This window comes from Corvus brachyrhynchos, unplaced genomic scaffold (genome assembly GCF_000691975.1).
Source record: "Corvus brachyrhynchos isolate BGI_N302 unplaced genomic scaffold, ASM69197v1 scaffold194, whole genome shotgun sequence".
NCBI classification, from domain to species: Eukaryota; Metazoa; Chordata; class Aves; order Passeriformes; family Corvidae; genus Corvus; species Corvus brachyrhynchos.
This window is the reverse complement of record NW_008237890.1, coordinates 2,255,272-2,282,654: the sequence shown is the minus strand read 5'-3', so window position 1 is coordinate 2,282,654 and position 27,383 is coordinate 2,255,272. Positions and strand designations below refer to the sequence as shown.

Sequence of the window (27,383 nt, the reverse complement as noted above, 5' to 3'; positions counted from 1 at the left end):
GGGCGAGCGGCCCGCGTGGGGCCCCCCCCCCCGCCGGTCCGAGCAGGGCTCCCTCCTCCTCCTCCTCCTCATCGTCCTCTTCCTTCTCTTCCTCCTCCTTCCTCTCCTCCTTCTTCTCCTCCTCCTCCTGCTGTCTCTCGGCGGAGCAGGGAGGCACGGAGATGCCAAGCTTTTCACAGGTTAGGCTTTTAATTTCTTTGTTTACTCTCGCGAAACCACTTGAAAGGAAGCACATCGGGCTGGATGCTCATTTTTCCGAGCGCTTGCAAAGGGGTTCTTGAATTTGTTCAGCAAACTTAGCAGCTCCCTCTGCGCCGTCTGCCCGTGCAAGGAGGCACTCCTTACTGCTGCAGCCGGGCTCTCCCAGACTGGCAGATATAACAGTTGTTTTCTTGCACAGAATCCCCTATTTTGCCTTTTATTTGTGCCCTCCGTTCTCGACAGAACGGTATTCTTTCCATTTTAAGCGATTACCACTCAGCCTTGCATGTATGGTTTTTGAATGTCTGCTCCTCCTTGTTACTTGTCCAGAACTGCTGTCATGCGTATTTTATTCTTTTGCCTGGCCTTTGTACAGTTACTGCCTCGTGTAAGGATGGCAGCTTCTTTACCATGATTTCGATGTCCATATTCCCAGTTTTGACGCACGTAGAAGGGTCAGTATTTCTACATGGAATAATTAGGGTTTTATGTGTCCCTTCACTTGTCGCCTGAGATGGTGTTACATTGGGGATAAATCTGTAGATGCTGATTTACTTTCAAGTTTCCTATTGCAGACATGAGTATTTCTAATGACACTTGTAGTCTCTTAACTTAGGATTAATGTGGGAAGCTATGATTGTCTTCTCAGCCTTTCAGAGATCGCTTCCAACATACCTTTTGTTCAAGCACAAGCAACTTCTGTGTAATGTTGGAACATTATGGGGAATTTCGATACAGAGACAGGAAAATGCATATATCATATTTTCCCTTCATCTGGTATCTGCTAGTAGTTTAAAACATTATAACAGTCAATACTTTCTTTTCTTGCTGTACAAGTGTATAGTAAATGACATCATTTTCTCCTGGGCTGGGAGCAATGAAGCTTCTACAATTCTTCTTATGAATGGAGCTACTCTGAAGAAAAAAAAAGGTTCACCCCTGTCCTAAATGCGATCATATGTACTTACATCTTACTTTAGATGGCAATTTTTTGATTGCTTCTTTAAATTTCCTCTCAGAAGATGAGCTATTACAGCTTTTCTAATGTGCGAAATTGACAAACTGGTCAGTTTAATAAATTCAGCTGTCAAATTTCGCTCAGTCAAAATTGCTAAAAGCTGTAAATATATTGGCATGGGATTTTCAAGGTAACGAGTGTTACACAGAAAGGATGGATTTGATGAGAGACTTTTTACATGAGTAGCTTTCCAATTTTAGTTTTGTCACTTGTGGTAATATGGTGGGGTATATTTAGATATCTTTCAACACAGAAATGATGTATAGCTTTTCTGTATCCACTTAAAGCCGTAAAAGCTTTGTCTTAGTAGAAGTCTTCTACTCTAAGAAGATGCTAAGAAATTCATTATGGTTTGTGTGTGCTATGGCAAGCTGTTAGGAATGGTGCATGGTAAGTAAAACGGTACCTTAGTATTTCTAGGTTTCAGGAACTGGTCTTAGGATCTGCTTTTAGACCCATCACTCATACTACTTTGAAAATGAGCGCTAAAGAATAATGTGAATAAGCGTTTTGCTATGATGGTTATGTAACTCAAACCACCAGCAGTCAGCGAACTCAAGGGGTGTTAGTAAATCAGTGCTTAATCTTAGGAGACAGTGTGCAAGAATGTACTTGAGGATGTGGTAAAGAGCTAAGTATCTGGCAATTTAAGTCCAGTCAGCGATTTACCTTTCATTTTTAACATTGCCTCTTGCGTCTACCTTTGAGGAATGCAGGGACCAAAACTACATAAGCTGGAGAGTAGGAATTCCCCTTCATCTGCTGCTGTGTGTGCTGAGCCACTAGGGGCCTGTATAAACTGCTCTCACAGAGCAGATACCAGTGCATGGCATATGCTCACTTTCACCAGACGTTTTTTGCACAGGTGTATAATGTCAAAGGCAAAGATGCCAGTTATTCATTCCTTACTAATAAATGAGATTGCAATTTCTTAGGAGATGTGTATAATTTGTATATTATTTAGTTTTTATTTTTACCCTACTTCGTCTGTTTTCCCCCAGTCCTGTATTGTGTCCAGTGTCTGTGCTTTCCTGATTAGTATGGGAGGTGGGGATGAACATGACTCAGGAGGGACAAATTTTGGGCAAATTTTGGATTTGTGTGTCTCCTGCATTTCATATTTTCTGTAAGCTAAGGAAATCAGATTTGTTGCCTGTGTGTTTTTTCTGTTAGATTAGTAATGGTACTGTTCCATGCAAGTGTAGGGTTAAAAGATAAACTGAACAGTATTACTACAAGGCAGGAACAGACATAGATTGATGGTGTATTTAAACTAGCTTTGTGAGTGTTATGTAAGTGTGAGAGTGTGTCGGCTCCAAGGCTTTGGCTGGAGTGTAGTCAGCATTTATGGGACATGGGCTGAAGACGCACTATATGTTCTTGAGTGTCAGTTTCAGAAATTTAAAATCCACCAGCCATAGCATTCTTAATAGACATTAAGCAATAAGGTCAAGTATACTTACACTGTTCCATTGTTGGTTTTCAGTTTTTGAAACTGACAAGGCAGACAATTTGTAAAAGAGCACAGCTGAAATATTTGCATATTGGATTTCCTTCGAAATGAACTTCCGTTACTAAGCTCTTTGAGAATTCTCATTTGGAAGGATTTTCAAGCTGAATCACAGTAAGGTCATACAATCAAAATGCAGTTTCCCTATGGTATGTTAATTTTTTAATAAGCTGTCTTTTAAAACATCAGAGTCTTATATATCATTCCGTGTTGGGCCAGTTACAGCAAGAGGGTATTTTTGTCATATTACCGACAACAGTTGTGCAAATATTGACTGAGTTTAATTTTCTGAAATGTGTGTGTCCGCCTTGGGTAAAGTTTTGATGAAATGTAATAAAATCTGCTTTAAAGGTTTTCTCAAATGATAAACATTAGTTCAAAAGTGTAGAGTCTTACTGCCTATCAGTAAACCAAGGCGGTGGCTCTGAAATGCAGAGGATATTCATTTGTGTTTTGGATCTCAGAAGGAGTAATGCGGTACGGATCTATTTCATTTTTCTATATGACTGTGGTGATTTTTCAGCTTTTGTTCTCTAACGAGTTGAGAAAAAGGTATAGATATTTGCTGGTATAACTTCAGTGTCAGTCACATAATGCCGTGTATTGTAACAGGAGCTTGCTTTCATTGTAATTCATTTTAAACAGTTGGCATTACATAGTCAACATACTATATTTCTATGAAAACTCTGAATTTCACATACTCCATGAATTGTTTACGTTACTTGTGTAATCCTTGTATTCTTTGGAAAAGGCCTTAAATAAAGCCAATTAATGAATGAATGCCAAGGCAACTTGGCAGCCTAAAGCAAGAATCTGTGTTTAAAAATACTATCAGGAATTTACCAAGTAGGAGCGGAAAGGAAGCTTGCTTCTCCTGGTGATCTGCTATGGTGAAGGCTGAGTACAGCTGGACAAATCTGATGATTTAGAAAAAGGTTACACGAGAGTGCTTTGCCTGTAAATTCCTTTCCGACAAGCTTCACTTCACTTGCTTTTTAAGACACTGGGCATTGATAGAACCATATTTACTACTGCACAGTTTTATTTCATAAGCTCAGATGACTTTTGGTAAGTTATTGATAACACTTGCCTTAAACAAAGGATGTTTGTGTCTTCTATAAGAAGTGGACAGCTAAAATGCCAGGAAACTAAATACAGAATAATAAAAATTGTCTGTATACAAAGAACAAGGTTAAATTGAATAAAATATGTAATGCTTTTAAAAAACTTAATTATTGTTCAGGTTCTTTAAATTCATTCATAAAAGTGACAAGTCAAACTAAATACAATGAGCTGGTTTTTTAGCTACATCAGCAGATATACATAGTCTGTACTTCCCTAAGATATTCCCTAAATTTACCTCTTTAGGTGTCTTCTGCTTACATGCTGTGGCATCACAACCTTAATAGCACAGCTGCAGAAGGAGAAAAACAAAGAAGAGAATGTGATTGATCTTGCAGTAGAGTTTCAAGAGATAGAGGTTTTATCAAAAATCAACTTCCCTATTTATACTTGATAACTGATTTCTGGTGGAGATTCTGTGTGTTCTTTTGAATACAAAGAATGGGCAGAAAATGTCCTCCTCAGCCAGCAGAAGATGATGGAATTTTAGGCACTTGGACTTATTATACCAGAGGACATACCCTAATAGCATACTATCATGTCCTGAGCTTCTTCATATTTAAACACAATGGTGGTGTTTGAGTTTTTCAGTTATCTTCCAGTTAGTGAAGTCACTCCATGGGTATACAAATTAATTTGTTATTTGCAGACAATCAGAATGGATGTCCTGGTTAGTGCCAGCCGAACTGCTCACATATTGCTGTGGTCAGATAATGCACACTTCTTTCTTAAGCAGTATATCAAATGTGGTGTATCGAGTAACGCAAGCAATTGTATTGCTCTTTCTTTTACAGTTTTTAGTGTTCTGGAAATTACGTATCTGTAAGTCAGAGTTCAGTAAATGGGGTGTAAAATCTGGCTTTTTAGGTGGCAGAATCAGGTGATTCCTAAGATGAATATAGTCAGTACTGACCTGACCAAAACAAATGTGTCTTAGGTATAAATTTGCAAATAAATATATATTTCTCTAACAAATTTGCCCAATCACATTTTGATTTCAGCATGTCACCTTAGCTTATTGACTGGTTTTACCCAAAAGTCTAGATTTTTTGATAACTTGCTTTGATTCAGCAAGAGAAAATTCAAATACATTCTGGTAGCAATGTCTTAGTCTTTCTGATCTTCAGAAAATAATTGTTTGGTGAGTTGGAAGACAGTAATTCTACTTGCTTTACAATGGTGATTAAATTAAAAAAAAAAATCATAACTGCTTTTGGAACTATCTGTAGGCTATACTCTTTTAATAAAACTTTGTCAAAAAAAGCTGAATTTTGTGTACAAGGAATAGACTGCTATTTCTACGATCTCATGTTTTTGCTCCCTCTATTTCTCTCTCTCCCTCACCTTCCTTTTCCTCCCCACTCCTTTCCCTTTTTGCTAAAAAACCAAAAAGCTAAAACTGATCCTATTAAAGTTCCCAAAAATTCCGTACTGAAATTCTGTACTCTGTCGCATTCTTTCATCTACTTTATGGCACAGAGAAAGGGTTTACGAAGCAGATGCGTGTCACTGTTTCTAACCCAGAGACATGATTAATTTGTCTGTGTTCGCCTGTATTACTAAACTTGTGTTAATCATACTTTTAATTTTCTTTTCTTTTTACTTTAGGAAAGGGCTTTCTACTTCTATGGAATTTACTATAGGCAGGCATGTCTTTTCTTAAAAGGCTGTTTGTAGGACCAAGTATTTTCTGCCTAGGTTTCAGTAATGTGACTGTCAGGTGCATAATTTCTTTACCTCTTATACCACATTTTATTAAAATCCTCTTCATAGATGTACTGTGTATTAACAATTCCTAAAATTTGACTATTTTTTTCTTAATAAGCAAGCAGCTATATTTTGAAAGTCATTAATTTAATGAGAGATTTCTAAAACACTGATCAGAAAGTAGGACAGGAAGTTTTATTTATTTATTTTTGTTTGTTTAGGGTGATAGTGTATCTTAGAAAGCTGCTTAACTACTGCCCAGTGCAGCTGTCCTTCCCTGAAAGATTAGGTTTCAGGAGCAATGATGGATGTTGAATGCCTGTAGCCAGTTGTGGGGTTTGCTCTGAGGTCAGTGCTACTGATGGAGGATAGGAATTTACAGCCTTATGTCTCTTCACCAAAGTAACCAGTAGCATTTCTTGAGGGAAAAAAGTCCACAACAGCTAGGCATGTTCAGTGCTCAGCTTGTATTGCTGCATAGTTCAGAAAGCTATTCATACTAGTGAGAAAGAATAAGTACATTTGTGAATGACAAGGATAAATTTAGTCATGAGTGTGCCCTTTTTTTTCCCAGAAACACACAGAAATAGCTACAAAAAGTAAATAGGATGATGTGATTTCATTTTGAACTTCTTTCATATTATTTTAACCTGTGTTAACAAGTTTGGAATTGACACTTTTGACTTTTTGTTTCAATTGTTTCAGCTATGTTTCAGAACATGCTGTCCTTTTTCACCTAAAAATAGGATTTTTTTTTTCCATAGAACAAATGCATATTAGTGGTCTTCAGCAAGCATAACCAAGGCAGAATTGATATCCATCAGTGATGAAAGGGTAGATGTTCATCAGGTAGAAAGGGTTTACTTTGATAATATTTAGTGTTACCTTGTTTAATTCAGGTATCACAATATATATTGCTAATAAAGATGGATGGTTTAGATACTCTTACCTGTGTTTTCAGAAGGATTTGTTGAGGTGAGGCTTTCAGATTTTGTTTTTGGACTGTCTGCCTTCCCTGAGCTGTTGAAGTTTGTTCCTGATACATGGTGATGTGATTAACTTTAAAAAAGCGAATTTTGGTTGAGAAAGGTGCACAAAAATTCAATACAATAAACTTTATTGTGACTGCTTTATTGTTAAGCTTGCAAACCCTTTTTGAATTGTTTATATTAATTTGTACCTTAATGGTATAGGTGGATTTTTCTGTCAAGCTTTAGAAGAGCTATCCTAATAGGCTGAAAGCCTTCAGTGATTGGTGAGAAAGATTTCATTTGACAGCAGCATTATTTGGATCAGATCCATAGTGCTTTTGTGCCTTTGCATAAGTGATAGCACTTTTACCTTGGGTAATCCTAGCAGTGGTTAAATTCAAATTCAGACAAGAAAGCTTAATAAAACATCTAATGAGTTGATTTATAGTATCTCATAAATTAGGGAGTAAGAAGCATTTTGGTAAAGAGAAGTACTTATCCAGTAAGAATCACTTTAGAACAATTTTGCATCAAGGAAATGGCATTTTGCCAAATGCCTATGTATTCTACTTATTGGCAGCATGCCATAGACTTTATTTGGAAAAGTCTCCTTGCTTAAGTAATAAATATTCACTGTTTACCAATTTATTTTACTATAAATAAAAGATGGATTCTGTTATTAGACTTCTTTTTTTTCCATTTTTGGCCTATTTCACAAAGAATGGACTTTTGCTCATTGCCATTAAGTGCATCAGTGAATCTTGATTAACAGAATTTTCCAAATAGTGAAATTGATTTTCTTACTTTTTGATAATTTGAGTATCTTGGGGTATTATATTTGCTTGGCATGAAAAGCCTTGAATTTTTCTACTGTGCATGATATGTGGCAGAAAAATTGTAATATTAACTTAAAGAAGTGTTTGTCTTAGTTGATATTAATAATACTCTAATATAATTTTGTTTTGTTAAAGAAGAGTGTATAATCAGTGTAAATGGTTGTTGGCATTAAGTGCAGTACATAGAATTTACACTTGTTTCCCATTTTACATTTTCAAAAGGTGTCTTAAATGGTCACATGAAGTATCAGCATACTGACCAGATGAAAATTTTACATGTATCAAGGGAAGCAGACAATGAAGAGAGCGCTGTACTTTCTAATGCTTACAGGTGGCAGGGAATGCCTGCAGGAGCAATCATACCTCTCTAAGAATCCTAGCATTCCTTGGGTTTAATTTTGCATGATTACAGTGACTCTGGAAAAAAACCAGAGTGTTAAGATTTCAGCAATAGTATTTTGCTTAGCTTAGTTTTAGACAGTTTGGGGCTGAATGTATTAAATACTGTATATATATAAAATGGAAATGTTTATTCTTCATCTGTTCAGTTGTATCTGATGGAACAGATAGATACATGTCCTTCTGGGCAGTGTAATCCCTAAAAGGACACTCACTAGGACTGTATCCCTTGTTGATTTATTCACAGAATTGCTTTATTAATCTAGTGTGCAAGGGTAATCTTATTCCAGAGGTATTAGAAAGCTTGAAAATAACTACTGGACTTCTTAGAGATGTGGATTTCTGTGTCTTCAAGCAATTTGAATTTATAATCTCAATCGGTCTTTATACTTTTTACTGCAGGGTATATAAACCATGAAAGATGCAGTGGCCTTAAAACTGTTTTTTCATTTTAGCTAATCTCTGCAGTAGTTCAGGTTAGAGAGACAGAGATAGATTATCATGTGCAGAAGAAAAGTATGATAAGATTTTTCTACTATGGTGATGAGTCAAGTTGCTGGAAATGTTTATATAGTAACCACTGCTTAACAGACATATACTCTTAAGGACAGACAAGCTTCTTTTTCAGCCTTTTTTGGTTGTCTTTCTTGTTAGGAGAAGAGCTTGCCATTTTGGTGTGAAATTTTTTCTTTCCTGGATTAATTTCGTGTTGCAGATGCCATTCAGGAAATTAGGGAGAGATTTTTTTCTGCAGCTTTTACCTGTTGCTCGGATAATGGTGTTAGGATTTATTTCATATTTAATGAGACAGAACACTTGAAAACACTGAAGAACTTGGGAATGGAAGGAACCTGAAGTCAAGAATGAAGAGTGACATTTTACAACCTCAGAATTTTCCCACTAAAGCAAAACTGCTGTACAATCAACGATGATTTCACAACTGTGACTGGGGATGTCCCTTCCCCACCTCTTTCTCCAAGTTGTTCTCCATCTTGCTTTTGCAATTCTGCAGTTTTATAAAGAGCAGTTAGTAAAGAGAAATGTGTCTTCCTGAAGAATCACTGATGTCTACTTTATACCAACTCTTCTATACTGTACTTCATTCTCTTTGGAATGAGTCTTTAGGTGTCCTTTAAATGCAACTCTCCATAGGATTTTTTGCTTCTTATTGCGAGAACATATCTGACATGGTGAACTCTTCAAAAACTGTGAGAATGGCTCACTAAACTGGTCTTTTTTTTCAGAATGTCACTGAAATCATGAGTATTGTATACTTTTATTTGTTATGTTGTAGAAATCCCCTCTGAAACCTGTTGTCATTGCAATCTCAAAGGCTTAATTTATGGTTTTTTACTTCTGCTAAGAATTACAGACCTGTCCTTTTTGCATTGGTCTCTGATTTCTTTGACTATGTATCAGTAGCACAGTCTTTTAGTTCAAGCAACAGTATACTTATGACACCACGTGTTTACCTGTCCACCTGCTGCCTTTGTTGAGGTATTTGAATAACTCTAGGCTATCTGTTTTTTAAAAAGTTCTGCGCTCTCTTTTATGTCTTGGATAGGATGCAACAATGTCTTTTCGTTCTATGTGAAATCTTTGCCTTTTCAACCACTCCCCGTTTTTCACAGAAGGAGGCTTTCCACATGAAAAGAAGAGAAAGAAACCTGCTTGACAGCTTCTCTTGTCTCCTTGTGTCTAGAGAACTGCATGAGTGTAACAACAGAGAAATGGATCTCTCTGGTGCTATTTTGGTGGTTTTTTCTCTAGGTGCAGTGGTAGCAGATTTAGATTTAACTGTGGATGCTGGCTCTCTTCTCTTCAGGTACAGCCTGCCATTTAAGTCTTTGTGTTACTCAGCTGAATTCAGTTTCTTAAATCCCATCTCTGTCAGAGCAAGTCAGTTTTTATTGAAACATGGTCCTGATGACTTCTTCTCAGAGAATAAACTGGCAAAAGAGCTTAAAGTTCATACTTCTGAGTTTAGGAATTTCAGGAATATATGTTCCAATGCTTTCAAGTTCACTTCAGGGCCAGGTTCTCCAAGTAGAATCAGAGCTAGGTATTTTTTGGAAGAACACAAAACTGCTGTGTTATTATTTTGAAGCATTAAATGTCATTAATAGATACCATCATCAGACATCATCATGCTCACTGTATTTTTCTTAGTATGCTATATTTCTTCATTGTGTTTAATGTGTTTGAGAATTTTAAGGCAGATTCTCACTGTGCTTTTCTTGCTGATCTAATTATTCCACCTACTGAGTTTCAGAGGTGTTATTACTAGGTAACTATTCCTGTGTTTTTTGACTTATGCATATACATACCTATATAAAACAACTAAGCAGGATTTTCCCCTGCTCTTGCATCTGTAAATTTTGTTTCTGTTAGTGTTAAGTAGATGACTGCTCCAGTCAGAGGTTAGATGTGTTACTAGATTTCTGGTGTTGCCAGGAGTTGCATGTGTTAAATAATTTAGTAGCTGCTGAGGGAAGCTCAGTGTGTAAAGTTCCTCTGTTGGGAATGAAGTCATAGCAGCTGAGAGTTTATGTTTTGCTGAGAGTGCAGGTAACCACACATCCTTGTCATAGGTGTTTAATTGTGATTTTGGTTGCCCTTTCTAGTGGTTTGAAGCTAATACTGAACTTTGTGACTTGTCTGAATCTATACAAAGTCTGAAGCTTCTTTGAGAATTACGGTTTTGGCTATTTGAACATGGCTTTCTGTATTTGTGTGTTTTCAAAGTCCTTTTCTTAAAAAGACCTGTTTTCAGAAATTCATCTCATTGAGACCTTGTACTTCAGGATGTATTGCAAATCTTGTCAATGTCTTGCCTCCCTTCTGTTTGCAAATAGTGTAGATACTTGGTGGCTTAACATTTTGATTTATCAGTTCTTTGCTTCCCGATGAACCATTTCCTTTTACCATAGAACGTGCTGAAAGAGAAAACTGTCCTTAATCTTCTTTTATGTTTTACTATAATGCTGATGCTTTTTCTGTTTTTCTTATGGTGTGTAGACTGAAAGACAGATGGTCCATTTCAACTAATGCTTTTTTACAGTATTAGCTTGAAGATACCACAGTAGATCTTTAAAAACGCAGAGCCTTCCTTGGGAGGACTGTGAAAATATTTGTATGTTCAGCAATTCACTTTCAGATTTTTCCTGTTTAAACAATAAGGCAATTTTCTGATGTTTCTTAACTGAAAGTATAGCTGAAACTTAGCCTTCAGAAATCTTGTGGCTTCCTTTTATTCAAACTATAGATTTCATGGGTATTTTACCAGTTGTACGGCATGCCTACATGACAAGTTGTGTGAGAGCTGTGTGAGAGGGCTTGGTGTGTGAGTGGTAGTCAATTAGCTAATAATTGAATGAGCATCAGTGGAGTGAGATGATGTTAGATTAGTTAGATGGCTGTCAAGAATTACTTCTTACTCTCAGATGGACAGACTCTTACGTCTCATGTGGAATAGTAATAAATCAGACATAATTTTAGATAGCTTGATGGTCCTCTATTGTGTGTCTGTATAAGGGACCGAGGGTGTATATCATATTCCTTTGCACTGCTAGTTTTTACTTGAACTATCAATAGTTTTATGGTTGCGTTTGTAGCACGACTCAGAGGTATTAAGGCATTGTACGCTTGTGCATTGCAAATACACTGCCCAGACAGAGAGATTACAAAGATCCACAGAATGATAAAAACTAGTCCAGTCAGCTGTACTTTGCAAAGATCCCCTTACTGCTGCAGCATTATACGTTAGAGAATCCTTGAGTGCATCTTCTGTGGTTTACAGCCTAGGATTTAGTCCCTGGTTTGTGTTATTGGCTAATAGAATATGAATTATACAGAAAAAAAAATTAGTTGTAAAACACTCTTATTTTCACTCTTCCCTCTTATGTTTCAGTAATTACCTGTAATTCTAAGGATAACTTAGAAGAAAAAAGTTGTTTACAGACCTATAGCTCAAAATAAATTTAGGTGCTGGGAGTCATGTAACCAGATTCCCTGAAATGACTAAAATCCTGAACATTCATGGCTGTTGACAAAATGACACACCAAACGAGAGAGGAGATATAAATACTTTTTTTTTTTTAAGTATTGGAAAGAAAATTGTCTTTTGTAGATTAATGAAGGACTATTTTTAAATGAGCTTCCTTGTGGAAGGAAAATGCTTGCATGTAAGCAGTCCTTGGTAATAAGAACTGTGTGCTGTATATGGCTCACTTTATTCATGCACCTACTCCCACGGTATTAAATGGATTTAATCACACATCAGGTTAGCAGGAGCTGGTTCTTTGTCCTGTCATTCTATATAGTAAAAGTGTATGTTAGAAGTATGAGAACATATATGTGAAAATGTAAGCAAGGACAAAATGAATAAATAAAAATGCTTCATTTAAGATAGATCAGCAGAGAAGTTAGGCTCGCTCATACCTGTAACCATATATTTAGGTAACTTCACCCCTGTGTAACATTACTGAAATCTATGACAGTATATGTGGATTTAAAAATAAACGTGTGTGGTTTAAAAACAAGTATACACACTACAGTGATTTATTTTTAATCTAAACTCTTAAGTCTGTGGAGTGAAAGGAAGTAAAGAATGCTAATTTCTGCTTTACGCTATTTTTGCCTCTTCTTCATAATGTTCAAATAAATATTATTACCATAGTTGACAGGAGATGGAATGGTTTACTGATTTCCTTGGTTTATGGAAGGAATAAAAGTAATATAACACTCCTTGATACTGTTTTCTTTTCCGTTTGCATACAGAGCAAGCAATGCATTTCTTAAATATTGAAATAGACACAGGCTGTATTTTCGTTTGTATTCATTGTGGAACACTGTCATTTTACTACAGGAAAAAATACTAACAAGTAAGAGGTCCATAATAGGTCACAATCTGTTGCTATATGTATAATTGCTTCAGGTCATAAACACTTTTTAAAATTTTACGTGATATAGGAACACTACTATAGGCATCACTCTGTCAGGAATTTATCTCTTTCATGAAACCACAATACAGGGCAGAAACACTGTATACCCAGTCAAGCCAAGAAATTCTTCTAATTGATTCATACTGTCTGATATTTTAGTGAAGATCTGTTCAGTATTTATCTGGATCAGCTGAGGTGTTTTTGAGTGGTTTTTTGAGTCCTTTTTGAGTCCCACTGATCTTGTTCTGTTTTATAAAATGTTATGGTTTTGCATAGGGTTATTCACTGTTTTGTTGAATTTGTGATGGAGAAAAAATTTAGGTAAAGTATTTCTGCAACTTCTGTTTGCACTTCAAAAAAAATTTGCAAATATTGAAAACAGTGAGCAAATTGATGTTTGATGCAAGTCTGTGATCTGAGATGCAGATATTAGATGGTATTTAGTTGCAAATTATGCTGTATAAGTAGTATATTTCCTGTGGATTTCTATGTGACGTTGTTATGTGTAAGTGCCATGCTCAGGGCTTTGCTAGTTAGTCTTTGGCTTTCGTTTTACCTTCTCTTAGAGTTTCCAGCCTTTTGCCTCAAAAAGATTTTATTCTTCTTATATTGCTAGTCTTCTGTGCTCTCATCTTTTTCTGTAAGTTAGTGTCTTTTGTACGTTTTTGTTAAGGTCAATAAGCTGAAGACCAAAGACTTTGGAAGTTGTATCTAAGATTATGAAGGTGTATTTTCTCTATGTAGTTAGAAGAATAATTTTAAATCAGTATGATTTTAACAGCTAGATTTGCTGACATGGACTGATGTATATAGCATAGGCTTGCTCTAGTTTTAAAGTAGAATTTTATTAAATTAAATGGTCCACTTAGGGGTTAAGTCTTCAGGTTTCATCTCTGTCGCTTTACTTCACTGAAGTCTTTGATCCCTTTTACTTTTATAGCATTCAATGCACAGGAATTTATCAGTACAGGAATAAACATTTTAGTACAGAGCAATTAGATGATTTTCTGTACACGTGAAAAACTTCGTATTAATAAATCTCAGATGGAGTGATATGAATCATACAAGGCAAATAAAGATAAAGCTAGGAAAGCATTTCTTGGAATTGTAACACTGAGTCCCAGATTTCTTCTGCTATGTGAGAACAAAATCTGTCTTCGAATTAATGTTTTTGACTTCTTTCATAGGACAGAGAACCTGATATATATAGAATCTATTATTTGTTGGTTTAGTTTTGGTCTTTTTCCAGATATCAGATTTTTTTAAAGCAATAGTTTATGTAGCTAGTTTGTATTAATATTTTCTACCACTGGTATAGCTGAAGTCACATATTTTTTTGGTATGTCCAGTTATTTGACAATAAACGTCTTCAAGGAAACTTTTCTACATATATTATATATATATACATATTTATACATGTATTTTACCCTATATATATAACCCAATATACACTTATGGAATGCAAGTTTTTATTTTAATTCTACATTTTATACAACTTTCAGCCTTTAGTTGTAGAGACTGCTGTTACTAAAAATATTTTACTATAACTCACGATCAACTTCCTTTTCATCTTGTACTTCATAGACTGTTTTACCAGTAATTTTCACACTGTTGATTTTTATTTGTGTAAAAAACATGATAGCTTTAGCTGCCATTGGCCTTGTGTTTGACATCTTTTTTGTTGTTCTGCTTTTATGACTATAAAAATATGCCATTCCCTGCAGTCAGATTTTGGCAAGGTCTAGAAGGATTTTTCTTAAAGTAGTTCTGTGTTCAGGTAAATTAAAGTCACTCTGAGAGCTTTGAGGATTACTGGATCAATGCACATCATTTTACATAACGTTTTCATTTCTCAGTACTGAAATATATTTAGGAGTTGTCTTACAAGGTACCAGCAGGACTTTGTTAAGTATGTGTGTGTTCATTGTTTAATTTTCATTCCTTTACTGCTGTTTGTATTCAGTGCACATTATAGCTCTCTGAAGACCAAAAAAGCTTTTTATTATTGCCTTTTATCTGTCATTCTGTTTGAATGATTTTACTGGACACCAGTAAAATAAGAAATTAATACAAATAAATTACAACTTGGATCTATTTCTGTTGTCAGCAAGCACTAAAAAGAAAAAGAAAATACGGCTTCTATAAAAAGTAGTTATGCAGAAAGTAATATTTGGCAAATTAGTATATGTAAGTTGTCCTTTCTATGTAGCTTTCTCTGTAGGATTGAAATGTTTACAACCATAGTTGACTCATAAAAATAATGTGGAACTGAGCCACATTTTTTTAAAATTGATAAATATTTTTCACTAGGAAGTGAAAAGCATAATGATTACTCAAAAAAAGATGGGTTTCTTTTCTTTCTTTTTAGTCCTGAAGTCTCCTGAGTGCACATACATGTACACTCAGACAAATGCACATACACAGAAATGAGAATTTAATGGCTGAGGAGATGGCATGCATTAGATTTTGTTGCTGTTTCTGAACACCAGAAACATATGATATTTTGAGGTTTTGTTGATTTTTGTAATTATTGAGATTTAGAAAATACTTACATCTCTATCAGTATTTTTCAGATGCATCCTCATCTAGATTTGGAAGGTTCTGATCTATGCTACCAATTATTCTGCTTTTATCACCATTAGGGGATGAACAATGCTTTTCATTGTTGTTCTTATCCTGTACATCCTTCGTTCCCTGCTCCGTTCACAGGTTTTAATGCCAGCAGTGTAGCTGGTGTATTTTTCTGTTAATATTAGGTCTGATCAGTGCAACACCTTGGTGTTTGTTGTGTGTGTGATCCTATGTAAGAGGCGAGATGGCCAGGGAGGCATTTAGCCAGCTCTGCTGTAACCCTTTGAGTGCACAGATGCTCCCTGATGGACTGCCCATTGTACTGTGCATGACACAGAGTGTAGGTTTCTGTGTGTGCACCCAGGTCTGGGTAGTTTGAACAATACAATTTCTGTATTTAGATAGACTAACCGAATGGATTTTTGGCACTCCTTCTATGCAGTGTAAGAAGCCTGACAATTCCATGCCTGCGAGAAAAGAGGCATTTGAGCCTCAGCCTCAACATTTCTTAACAGTTGCCATATACCTGAATTAGGTTGCAGGAGGTTTACTGGAAAAATACACCATTTTTTGTCTGTAGTTTCTTAAGTGATCCTGTGTTACTGCAGGAGATAGTAATTTCTAACTGTAACTCTTAAATATTTTTTGTTAGAAATTTGAACATAACATTTTTGATATTTAAATTGACTGTTTGAAGTTAACAGGAATTAAAAGTAGAATTCACAATGAAGTACTAGTACTTTAAAACAGAAAATGTTCTGTGAATGATGTGACACCTAAGATTTCTCAACAAAGATTTTGCTTTGAATCTTTGAATTACATTACTGGTAGGATAGAAATTTGGCAGTCTTCTGTTATCTTTTTACTTTATTTTTCTTCCACTTTCTGCATTTTTATGTATGGATTTTATACTAATAGTTAAAAAAAGAAAACATTCGGAGTTTTGTCATAAGTGATAAATCACTATGTCCTTTTTTATTTAGTTACAAATCTCAAGATTTGTCTCAAGTGACAGTCCTTTTTATTTATAATAAGGTAAAGTGTAAATTTCCATGCATTTTGCACTGTAATCATGCAAAAATTTGAAATATTTCTGGAGCAAGCTGCTTCTGACCAGTTTCTTTTTTCATTATTTTTTTGTCTTTCTTTTTTTCCTAAATCTTATATTGCAGAATACATGATGAATGTGTATTCATACATAAATAAATAATAAATAATAATAAATACTATGGTGCCAATTCAAGACCTTTTATGGTCTTTGTAATTCCATTTCACTGTGGAATGAACATAGAATATGGGAAAACATCCTGAAACGATAGTACTTTTAAGGTTCTTTGGGAAGGGCATGTGATGAATCTAAAACTTAATTTTTAACCTCTGCTCCTGTTTAAGTGGTTATTAAAGACTGTGGGGTATGCTGCTCTACTGTTACAGTCAGCCTTCCATTGTTTGTGTATGTGTTAAAAACTGGATCCATTTGGGTATGCGAAGTCTGTAAGAGTGGCTGATAGATCTGACATGTGCCAGTTGTTGCACAGGCATAGATGGTGTTGAATGGAATTCAGAGTACGTTGCCTAGTAAGCCTTGTAAGCTCTCCTGGGAGACTTCCAGTAACATACTAAATTGAACATAGATTGACTAATACAGAAATGTTTTCACTAGGAGCCTTGGAAAGATGAAATAAGGAAATTGACAGTAATAGTCAAGTTTGAAGTCATGTTTACCAAAATCAAATTCTTATGTTTGTGTTGAACATCGAAGTATTTCTTTACAATTTTTAAACTTGTTCTTTTTTCCTTTTTTAGTGAATAGGGCTATTTTTGTGAGAAATATATTTGTACCTGCACTGTTTTGTTAACAGCCTTTTCATGTGGCATCATTTGAATACATTAGATCATAATTCAGATGATGTTTGGGATTTGAAGTGTTTGAATAAATGTTGTTTTCGCCTACCATGTAGTATTAAATAGTACTAGGAATTGGACGTTACCATGTAATCAATTTTCAGGGTCTGACTTGCTCTGATCATCAGTGATCCCAGACAATAGGTTCCATATATTTCAAATCATGCATTGAAATTAACCTCATGACTTTTTCTGAATTTTTTCAGCAGTAGAATAAGTGTAACCTCTTGTACAAGGGATGCAGTGACAGCCCCAAACCATGTTTAATTAGAGCTCAGCGTGGAGTTTAAGATGGCATCCGTTTACATGAAGCATGATTATTGCTGTTTGTGCTCTTTTTTCTCTGTTCCTTTAATGAACATTTAATTTATTAAAGTAGATGAATAAGATTGCCTTAAATAAACAAAATCATAAATATAGAAAGGATGGGTAACCTATTAAACATTATAATCAAATATGCATTGCAATTTTGTCATGCTGTCTTTCAATTCCATAAAGCACAGGGACATTTAGCGGTTTTTATCAAAATCTATGTATTGATTAATGCAACACTGCTCTGTAAAATGTAAGATTTATTGCAGATTGTGTAGATGATGAATATTCGTGCACATCTGTGGGCTGAAGTACTACTTCTATCACCTGATGGAGTAACCTGTGAGTCTGGAATCTCTGTATCCCAAACCTTTCTGCTGCCAGTGCCAAAGAGACATCATGCTGTTTTATATATGATGTGTATATCTGACTACTTGAAGTGTCATGAAGGCTTATGGGTGTATCTTCTGCAGTTCGTTAAAAACATCACCGAATTTGCAGAACCTCTGCTGCTTACAGATGACTTTGATCCAGACACCTACATGCTAAAGCCACCATATCTCATTAACGTTCCTAGAATGTCTTGTTCTCATACAAAATTGGCTATAAATTAGGGAGAAAATTACAGTTTAAATGTGATTTAAAGAAAGTTAAGTGGGTGACAGAGGAGAGCCATAGCAGCAAAAAGGCTGTATGTCAGCCATAAATCACAACCTTGGGAAAAAGAAACCTAAAATTCTATAAAGGGTGAGAAAAAGTAGAGGAAAGGATTACTTAGGAAGACTGTTGTAGTGGGTAAGGAAGACCTAGGCCATGGCTGTTGTTTCACATAGGCACCAGTGATACAGACAGAAGCAATCCAAGGAGCATCAAGAAGAATTACGGAATTCTGGGAGTGATGAGGGACTCCAGAGCTCAGATAGTGGTCAATTCTCTCAGTTAAGGGGAGTATGTTTGAAAGATCCAGTTGAATATAGCAGATCAATAAATGGGTACAGAACTGATGCCACAGGCAGAGACTGCTTAGGCTATGGGGCTTGCTTTTAGAAGCCTGGTCTACTGGGGACTTACGGGGTCCATCTGTCAGGGGAGAAGAGCATTTTTGGTCGTAGGTTTGCCAAGCTGGTGAAGAGAGCTTCAAACTAAAATTGCTGGGGGAAGGGAACCTCAGCCCATCCCTCTCCTACCAGTTTGATGCCAGTACCAGTGCGGGATGCCCAGAACCTGGAGAGGAATCACGATCAGCAGGAGAGCACCTGAAGAACCGCACAAAGGAATTCTGCACCATCCAGCCATTAAGTCAGCTTCACCAGGGGCTCAAGTTAAAGGAGTCTGTGGAAATGCACGTAGCATGGAGAATGAACAAGAGATGTGCACACACCTCCAGGGCTGCAATCTTAGTGTTCTGATATCAATGTGGTGGGATGGCTCCTATGACTGGAGAGTTGGATTGGAAGGATACACGCTCTCTAGGAAGGATAGGCAGGGGAGATGATGAGGTGCTGTTGCCTCCAATGTCAATGCTTAGTGAGAGTGCATGGAGCTTTGTCTGCATGAAAAGGTGACTGAGAGCTTATGGATCAAGATTGAAGGGAGGACAGGGACAAGTGACATTATAGTGCTAGAGGCCACCCAGCCAGGATGACTGAGTAGATGAGGCCCTCTGTAGACAGGAATGGCCTCACATTCACAAGCTCTGGTCATTTTGGAAGACTTCAACCACCGTGATGTTTGTTGGAGGGACAACACAGCACAGCACAAGCAATCCAGGAAGTTCTTGGAGTGTGTTGGTGACAACTTCCTTCTCCAAGTGTTAGAGGAACCAACAAGGGGAGGTGCTGTGCTGGACCTTGTTCTCACCAACAAGGAGGGGCTGGCGGGGAGTGTGAGGCTCAAGAGCAGACTGAGCTGCAGTGATCAGTAAATGGTGGAGTTGAAGATACTGAAGGCAGCTAGCAGGGTACACAGCAAGCTCACTACCCTGGGCTTCCACAGAGAAGACTTTGGCCTCTCCAGGGATCTTCTTGGTAGAGTACCATGGCATAAAGTCTTAGAGGGCCCAAGAAAGCTGGTAAATATTCAAGTATTCACCTCCTACAAGCTTGGCATCCCAACAAAGAGGAGGTCAAGCAAAAATTCCAGGAGGCCTGAATCAATAAAGAAGGAGCTCCTAGACAAACTCAGACACAAACAGGAACCTTACAGAGGGTGACAGCAAGGACAGGTGGCTTGGGAGGAATACAGAGAAGTTTTCTGAGCAGGCATCAGGTTAGGAAAGCTAAAGCGCTAATGGTAAATCTGCCCGGAGATGTAAGGAGCAACAAGAAAAGCTTCTATGTGTCTGTCAGTGATAGAAGGAAGACTAGGGAAAACGTAGGCCCTTTTGGGAAGAGAAAACTAAAACAGGAGACCTGGTTACCCTCGACATGGAGAAGGCTGAGGTACTCAACAAATTTTTTTGCAAGTGCTCCAGGGCTACACCACCCAAGTCACAGAAGGTGAAGACTGGGACTGGCAGGATGAAGAAGTGCCTGCTGTAGGAGAAAATCAGGTCTGTTGCTGTGGAACCAGATGAGATGCATCTGCACTGAGGAAATTAGCAGATGCAGTGGCTAAACCTCTGTGCATCATATTTGAGAAGTCATGGTGGTCTGGTGAAGTTCTTACTGACTGGAAAAGGAGAAACAACCCCCTATTTTTAAAAGGTAAGAAAAGGAAGACATGAGGAGCTACAGGCTGCTCAGTCTCACTTCTGTACCCAGCAAGATCATAGAGCATATCCTCCTGGAAACTATGTTAAGGAGCATGGAAAATAAGGAGGTGATGGATGACAGCTAACACGACTTTGCTAAAAGCAAATTGTGCCTGACTAATTTGCAGGCCTGCTATGAGGGATTACAGTGGGTAAGGGAAGAGTGACATCAACTGCTGACATTAACTACCTGGAACTTCACAATGCGTTTGACACTGCTGTACTACATCCTTTTCTCTAAATTAGGAAGATAGGGATCTGATGCATGTACCGGTCAGTCGGTAAGGAATTGGCTGTATGGTTGCGCTCAAGAGTTCCAGTCAATGGCGTAATGGCTTGAATGGAGACCAGTGATGAGTGGGGTTCCTCAGAGGTCATATAGGAATTGGCACTGTTTAACATCCTTGGTGGTGACATGAACTGTGGGATTGAGTGCATCCTAAGCAAGTTTGCTGACAACATGCCAGAGGGCAGGGATGCCATTCAGAGGGGACCTTGACTGGCTTGAGAGGTGGGCCCATGCAAACCTCAGGATGTTCAGCAAGGCCAAGTGCAAGTGTTGGGGCAATCCCAAGCACGAATACAGACTGGATGGAGAACAGGTTGAGAGCAGACCTGAGGAAAAGGACTTGAGAGTGTTGGTTGACAAGAAGCTCAGTGTGACTGGGCCATGTAGACTTGCAGCCCAGAAACCCCAACCATATCCTGGGCTGCCTTAAAAGAAGCATGAACAGCAAGTTTAGGGTTTTCTGTCTCCCCCCTACACTTGTACGCCATCTCTGGAAATGTTGGAGGCCAGGTTAGATGGAGTTTTGAGCAACCTGGTGTAGTGGAAGGTGTCCCTCCCCATGGCAGGCTCGTTTGGACTAGATGATCTCTAGGGTCTCTTCATTCTATGATTCAGTGGTCCTATGAATATTTGGAAAAGAAAGAGATATTTTAAAATTAACTCAGCTAATGTTGAAGGGATATTTTGAGTATTTATATGTTCTGCTTGAGATAAAATCCTGTATACTACACTAGAAAGTAAAAAAACGTTAGTTACATTGTCAAGAAAAGGCTAAGAAGTTAAGACAATCTTGGAGCAGGACACACAATCTTCCTTCTGTCTCTGTGCATTTTTTTAAATGGACTAACTGAAATAAGTCCTCTGGAAAAATACATGATTCTGCATTTGATTACTGTATCCTGATTCTACTTTTACTCAGCTTTTTAAAAATTTTGGATTGATTGATGCTGAAACAGAATATAGTTTTAATGCAGTTTTGTCTTACCTACATAATCTGATTTAACCAGTTTGTTCAGGAAAAATGATATCATCAGATGGTTGTCTGACTTCAGAACTGCTGTGGGCCACCTTGCAAGACCCTCCATATACACTTTTGCTGTTACGGTTTTTCTATTATATTTTATAGCTAGCAGTGGCAAGTGCTTGCCATGCAACAGTGACATTTGGTTTGTGTGTTCCATGAGATCCAGAAGTGTTGGAGAGGAGCTTCTCCTGCTTTACTGTCATACAAGGCATGAGGAATGTTCTCGTCTATATAGAACTTCCAAGAAAAAAGCAAACATTCCTAAAACCCAGCACTTGGTGTTAAACTGTTCTTGAAGGGAAGTTTGAAGGAAATAAGTTTATTCTTGCCTTCATTTCTCGTGCCAGAGAATTCCCGTGTTTTAAGTTGCTTCTGCTATTGCTGAGTATGCCTGAAGTATAGACCACATGGGCTTTTTTGGTTCCTAAGCTGTATATGTGTGTTAAGGCAGTTGAAAACTTCAAAGAGTTTGGAGCTCTGCTCCACCGAAGAGAAACCTCATGAAAAGCAAATACGAGCTGTTCTCTTCTGACAGTTTCAGTGGAATTTCAGTGTTTCTGCTTTTGCCCAGACAAGCTGCATGTGTCTTTTATGGTGGAAGTTTCAGATATTGTGCAGTAGGTGCCATTTGATAGTAAATGCAAGCATTTATATGTTTTTTTAGCTATTATCCTGAATTGAAAAAAAAAACATGCTGAAGTATTATTGCATTGCTTAATGTTGTGTATGTAGTTTTGTCTTACTTCTTTAACTATGTTGACCTTTCTCAACCAAATTAATTTCAGAAATTAAATTTGTGTAACTGAGTTTCACCATGAGTTTATGACATGGACCAGAGTCTATAAAGATCACAAATCTTTATGTAACTCTCAACTAATGAAAAAATGCCGTTGTAACTCTCAACTAATGAAAAAATGTGAGTCTGTTCTGCTTTAAGAAGGACTTAGGGACATAGCCAGTAAAATGAATTGTTACAGAAATTCTGTGATGCACAGATTGGTGGAATTCAAAATCAGGCAGTCAATACACAATAGCATTTTTATATTGGTTTTTTTCCTTCAGGATAAGATACCTCTATCTGTACTAGCATTACTGCATCTCACAGCCATAAGAAATGGGCATTTCATTGATCTACTACATTGTGGAGATGGTCACATTTTCTGCCATGAAGGCTGAGAGTTCAGTCAGGCTTTTTGAACTGTCCAGGTTGGTGCTCTGAAAAACGTACTATCTTTTTTACTTTTAAAGAAAAATTTGTAGTTTCAACGCTCTTACAACTTTCCTGAAAATACGTTTTCTAAACTATGTCTGTACTACATGTGGTATTTAAGAATTTTTTGTACACATTTTGAATCCTGGTGGTTTTTTCCTCCTGCTCATGACACTGGAATGTAAAAGAGGGCTGGAAATCTTGGCAATTTTCTTTCCAGTAGCACTCTTCCAGGAGTTTTGCTTAACTATTTTCACATTAGTTTTGTTAGATGTCCTTTTGCTCTTGTCCTGCTGGTTTTCACTCAACCATAATTTAAAATGAAGTTTATTCTTGGTTGTGATCACTCTATGCAACAGAAAACTTTCCATTTCCTTTAGGGGAATTGACACCTTTGCAGTGCACCATGTTTCTATCACAGGGCAGATCCATAATTGAACAATCAATCATTTTGCTTTCCTCTTTTGTTGAAATGTAACTGCTGTCTAAACCTACCAAAAGCCCAAAATGGATTTAATGTTCTATTATTATTGCTGTTGTTATTAATATTGTAAGTGCTGATTAAACATGCCTAAGGATATTGTACTAGATATTATGAGAATGTATAAATTTGCAGAAAGCTTCTATTCTGTGCAATTTTAGGCCTATTATTTTAAGTGGATCTTATTCAGATTCAGTTCACTATGCCCTAATTGGACTAGTTTAATACAGTGTTCTCAATAAAGTATAGTGACTGGATACTTCTAAAAATGAATACAGTGATGAGAAATGTATCATGGGTACCTAAATATATTACACTACTTGTTAATTGTTTGGGCCTTTGAAATCTAAATAGTAATATTTTCTTCCGTGTTATTTTTAAAGAGATCCTGTAGGCGGAGATGCTTAAATTCTTAAAAGCTGTAGTAATAAATACTATTAACGTTTAGGTTGTAATTCTTCATAATTCTAATGCTTTTGTGGGAAAACAAACTAAATAACTCTAATTTCTTCTGTGCTGTGTGCACACACTGCACACCCTGCAGTGCTTTTGTTGCTGGTTCTTTTCAATGGGTCTTAAGTTCTCCTTACTAGAAGTGACCTCAAACTTCTTGTGGAGGTGGAAATGCAGCTATTCAGAATTTCCTAGGAGAAATTCCAAACACCCGTGAGAGTATGCAGTGCTCTAGGCAGAGTGAAAGTTCATCTCAGTAGCAATAAAAGTATTTTTGTATTTTGAAGTCTGTTGCAAAGTGGTATTTTTATCTGCTTCCTTTTTCACTGTACTTCTGCACTTGGTGTGGCTGGTTTTTACCTATATATGCAATACAGTTATTGCGCATGGATAAAAGTTCCAAGTACAGCAACAGACAGGATATTAAAACACCCAAGAAGCTTTTAGATCTTTAGAAATCATTCAGTATTTTGTTTATTTAAAAAAAAAAGGAATTTTGAAGAATTGCAGTCGATTTGTCTTACTTTCAGAGGCAAATAAGAAGATGCTTACTAAACCAAAAACTGAGCTGAAAAGTTGCATTGATTTTCGCAGTTGCTGAAGCAGCAGAATTGTGGCCGCTGGGGCTTTTCTGAGGATTCTTGTGTTTTACACCTCTAGATTTTTGCTGGAGGGTTAAATTTTTCCTCAGAAATTACAATCCTGCAAATCATAGTTGCTCTATTTTTAATCCTGCTGCTTAAAGTTACTTGAGCATACAGACATTCTTAGATTTTGCCTCTTACTGTTGTCCGTAACATTTTCTGACTCTTACATGATTTCATCTGTGTACCTACGTATGAGGCTAGACTTGTAAATGTATGATTTTCCTTGACCTGTTCCCCATTTTAAAAAAGTTTAGTGACAATCAGGCCTAGAATTTGCGTATACTGATTCTGTTTTTCCCATATTACACAGACATTTAAAAAATACTAAGTATGTTTCTGTGTTAATCCATGTAACATAATTACAATGCTTGAAGCATTGTTGTTGAAAGAAATATATGTTAAATAGTTATTCATACAGGTGTGAGAGAGTGTGTCTTCTGTGTGTGAAAGATTGTCAGGCTATGTACAGATAAACCAGTGGTTTTTTGTGATTGGTCTCTTCTGATAGTTGCAGATGTGGGAAACAGACCTATTGAAAAATTCTGGAACATTTTTTCATTCTATTTCAGTTTTTTCATCTGTAAAGTGGAGATACAATTTAAATAGAGGTGCTTTTGAAGTAGATGAGACCTGCAGATACAAGTTGTTGCTTGAGAACAGTATGATGCATAATGAATTATTTTAACAGAAGTTGCGGGAGTTCCAGCAAGTGTCTGAGCTTTTGCCTTCTAAGATGTAAGAACACTCCCAGAAAATTTTTTATTTTCTTTCTGAGCCATGTTATAAAATTACCTGGATATTATTTTGTATGCAAAAGGAAATAAAAATAAGAAAAAAGAAGAGTGTGAAGTTACTTCTAGATTAGCTTCTAGATACTTTTGTTACCTTTCCTTTCAGTCTTGTTTTAGTTAATAGCATTTTTCTTTGTAGGAATAAGTTCATTAGTAGTTGTAGTATTTGAAGGCTCCGTAGAGAAAGTCAGTTAAGCATGTGCAAAACATGCCAGTGTAAGTCTAATAAAAATAGTTCTATAAAATTTATGGAAATATACTGAAACTCTTACAAAATGTATTTCAAGGAGACTTAGAACTACCTGATTGAGCTTGTACTCTTGATCTAATACGCAAGTCCCAATATCAGTCCCAATATAATGTTATCATACATCTAATAGTGTGTAATGTGATCTTCTTGAAGTTAGAATGGGTGAGGCATGGCTGATACCCTTGGTTTTGAAAGCTGGGAACTTACTTGGGTCGTTTTTCTAGAAGTTTATTTGACTTAGCACACATGAGGGGTCCTGCTAATAGGAAAATTCTCATCTGATTCCTACCTGAAGTATCAAGGAACTATAATATTAGTAAATTTCACAGTTTGATTGGTAGTAGTAGGAGGTCAATGGCAAAGCAGGTTGTGCATTTCCATATATAAATATTCAATACTTAAAACTTTTCTAGGGCTTGCACCGTTAGATTATGACCCATAAGTGATGTTCATGGACAAAGGGCACATGAATTGTTCAAAGTTATTACTTAGGCAGTAAGTGTCATGCACAGAAGAGTCATCATGTGATATCCATGTAGCATAACATTGTGGAACCATATGATAGGTTAAATTTGCTGTGGGCCCTTGACCAGATGCCCTCATAATTAGTTCTTTCCTTCAGAAAGTTAGCTTAGTATTTATCTATGCTGAACAGCCTCCCACAAGTGACATTTCAGGTAACCATAAAATCATATGCTGAAGTACTAGACATGTTTATATTCATTATAGATTATTTGCATTGTTTGCCAGATGTATGTAAATGATTTTGATTGAGATTAGAATGTGTTGCTGAGAGGAAAGACAAGGTTTGGGTAGATACCTAGTCTGGCAGACTGGAGTTACGTAGAACATTCTCAGCCTTTGCTATTTTAATGTCATTGATACCAGAGAACTGTTGTGTTTGAGTTTTTTAATTCTTAATTCCAGAGGAGTCCTGTTGTTTTCTGTTCCCTGGTATTCAGTGACAATTTCTGTAGTAGCTGTAGGAGAATTTATGGGGGCGTTTTAGGCTGTTCCAGAGTCATACCATATCCCTGACATCTGCTGTAGCTAGCTGAATTCCAAGGAAAAAAAATACTATCTTCCTTTACTGTCTCCCCTGCAGCTGTAAATATGTATATATAAGCATATGCAGATTCTCATTCACTCTTCTAATTATTATTTAAGATACTGTAATTATATAGCACAGTACGTGGCTAGAAATGAATAAATGCACCTGTACCTTTCTAACAGTGGGGAAATAAATTTTTTATACATTGTCATAATTTAGTTTGGTGTAGTTTTTGAGATTTCTTATGCTAGTTAAGGTTACAGAAACTAGGCGCTAATGAGTAGCTTTTTAAAATCTAAAATGGAGGTGAAAGAAACATGAGGGTGGGAGCTTCCTTAGCACCCTATCATTGATATTTGTGACCATCTATGTGTGGTCTTGAAGAAATCCAGTGATACAGCCACGTTCTAAGTTATTTTTTCCTCCACTGTGTTACTTTAATAATATGATGTCATAAGACATCCTTCAGTATTGGATTTTGGGAATGACTGTGTGAGTCTGAATGTTTTAAGTAATTCTAGGCTTCTGAGTAAGACCTGAAGAAGTTGCTTAAGACTTCATTAATTGTATTTTTATCACAGTAATTAAATTTTGTTGGTCTTTACCATTAATTATATTTTAGTATCATGACGGGACACAGCATTTAAAATGTGGATTTATTCCCTGAAGAATATACATGCACAAATAAATGACCAACTATTAAGAAAGCACAGATATCTTATAGCAGAGAACATAAAATGTGGATGCTTTTTACAATGACAGAGTTAGCATAACAATGTGATTATTCTCAGGAATGGGATTTTGATCCCTTACACTATTACTCAAGAGGATAAGTATGGAGCTCAGCTCTCTCTTGTGCTGTTTATCAGAGACTCAGTGAGCATCTTCATGTTTCATATTCTTCAAGATTCAGGTTATACATTTTTATATATATATATAT

The 27,383-nt window shown here is 36.7% G+C and overlaps 1 protein-coding gene across 22 annotated transcripts in view; it reads left to right on the top strand.

The window, feature by feature from the left end:
* Positions 1–27,383, top strand: part of PTPRD (protein tyrosine phosphatase, receptor type D) — a 1,188,396-nt gene that overhangs the window by 822,296 nt on the left and 338,717 nt on the right. The window contains exon 1 of one of the 22 annotated variants that reach the window (XM_017732844.1): positions 159–179. The exons of the other annotated variants lie outside the window; for them this stretch is intronic. The gene's annotated coding sequence lies outside the window, so the exon portion shown is untranslated. Of the gene's footprint in view, positions 1–158; positions 180–27,383 lie in introns of those variants that run through there. 22 annotated transcript variants of the gene reach the window in all.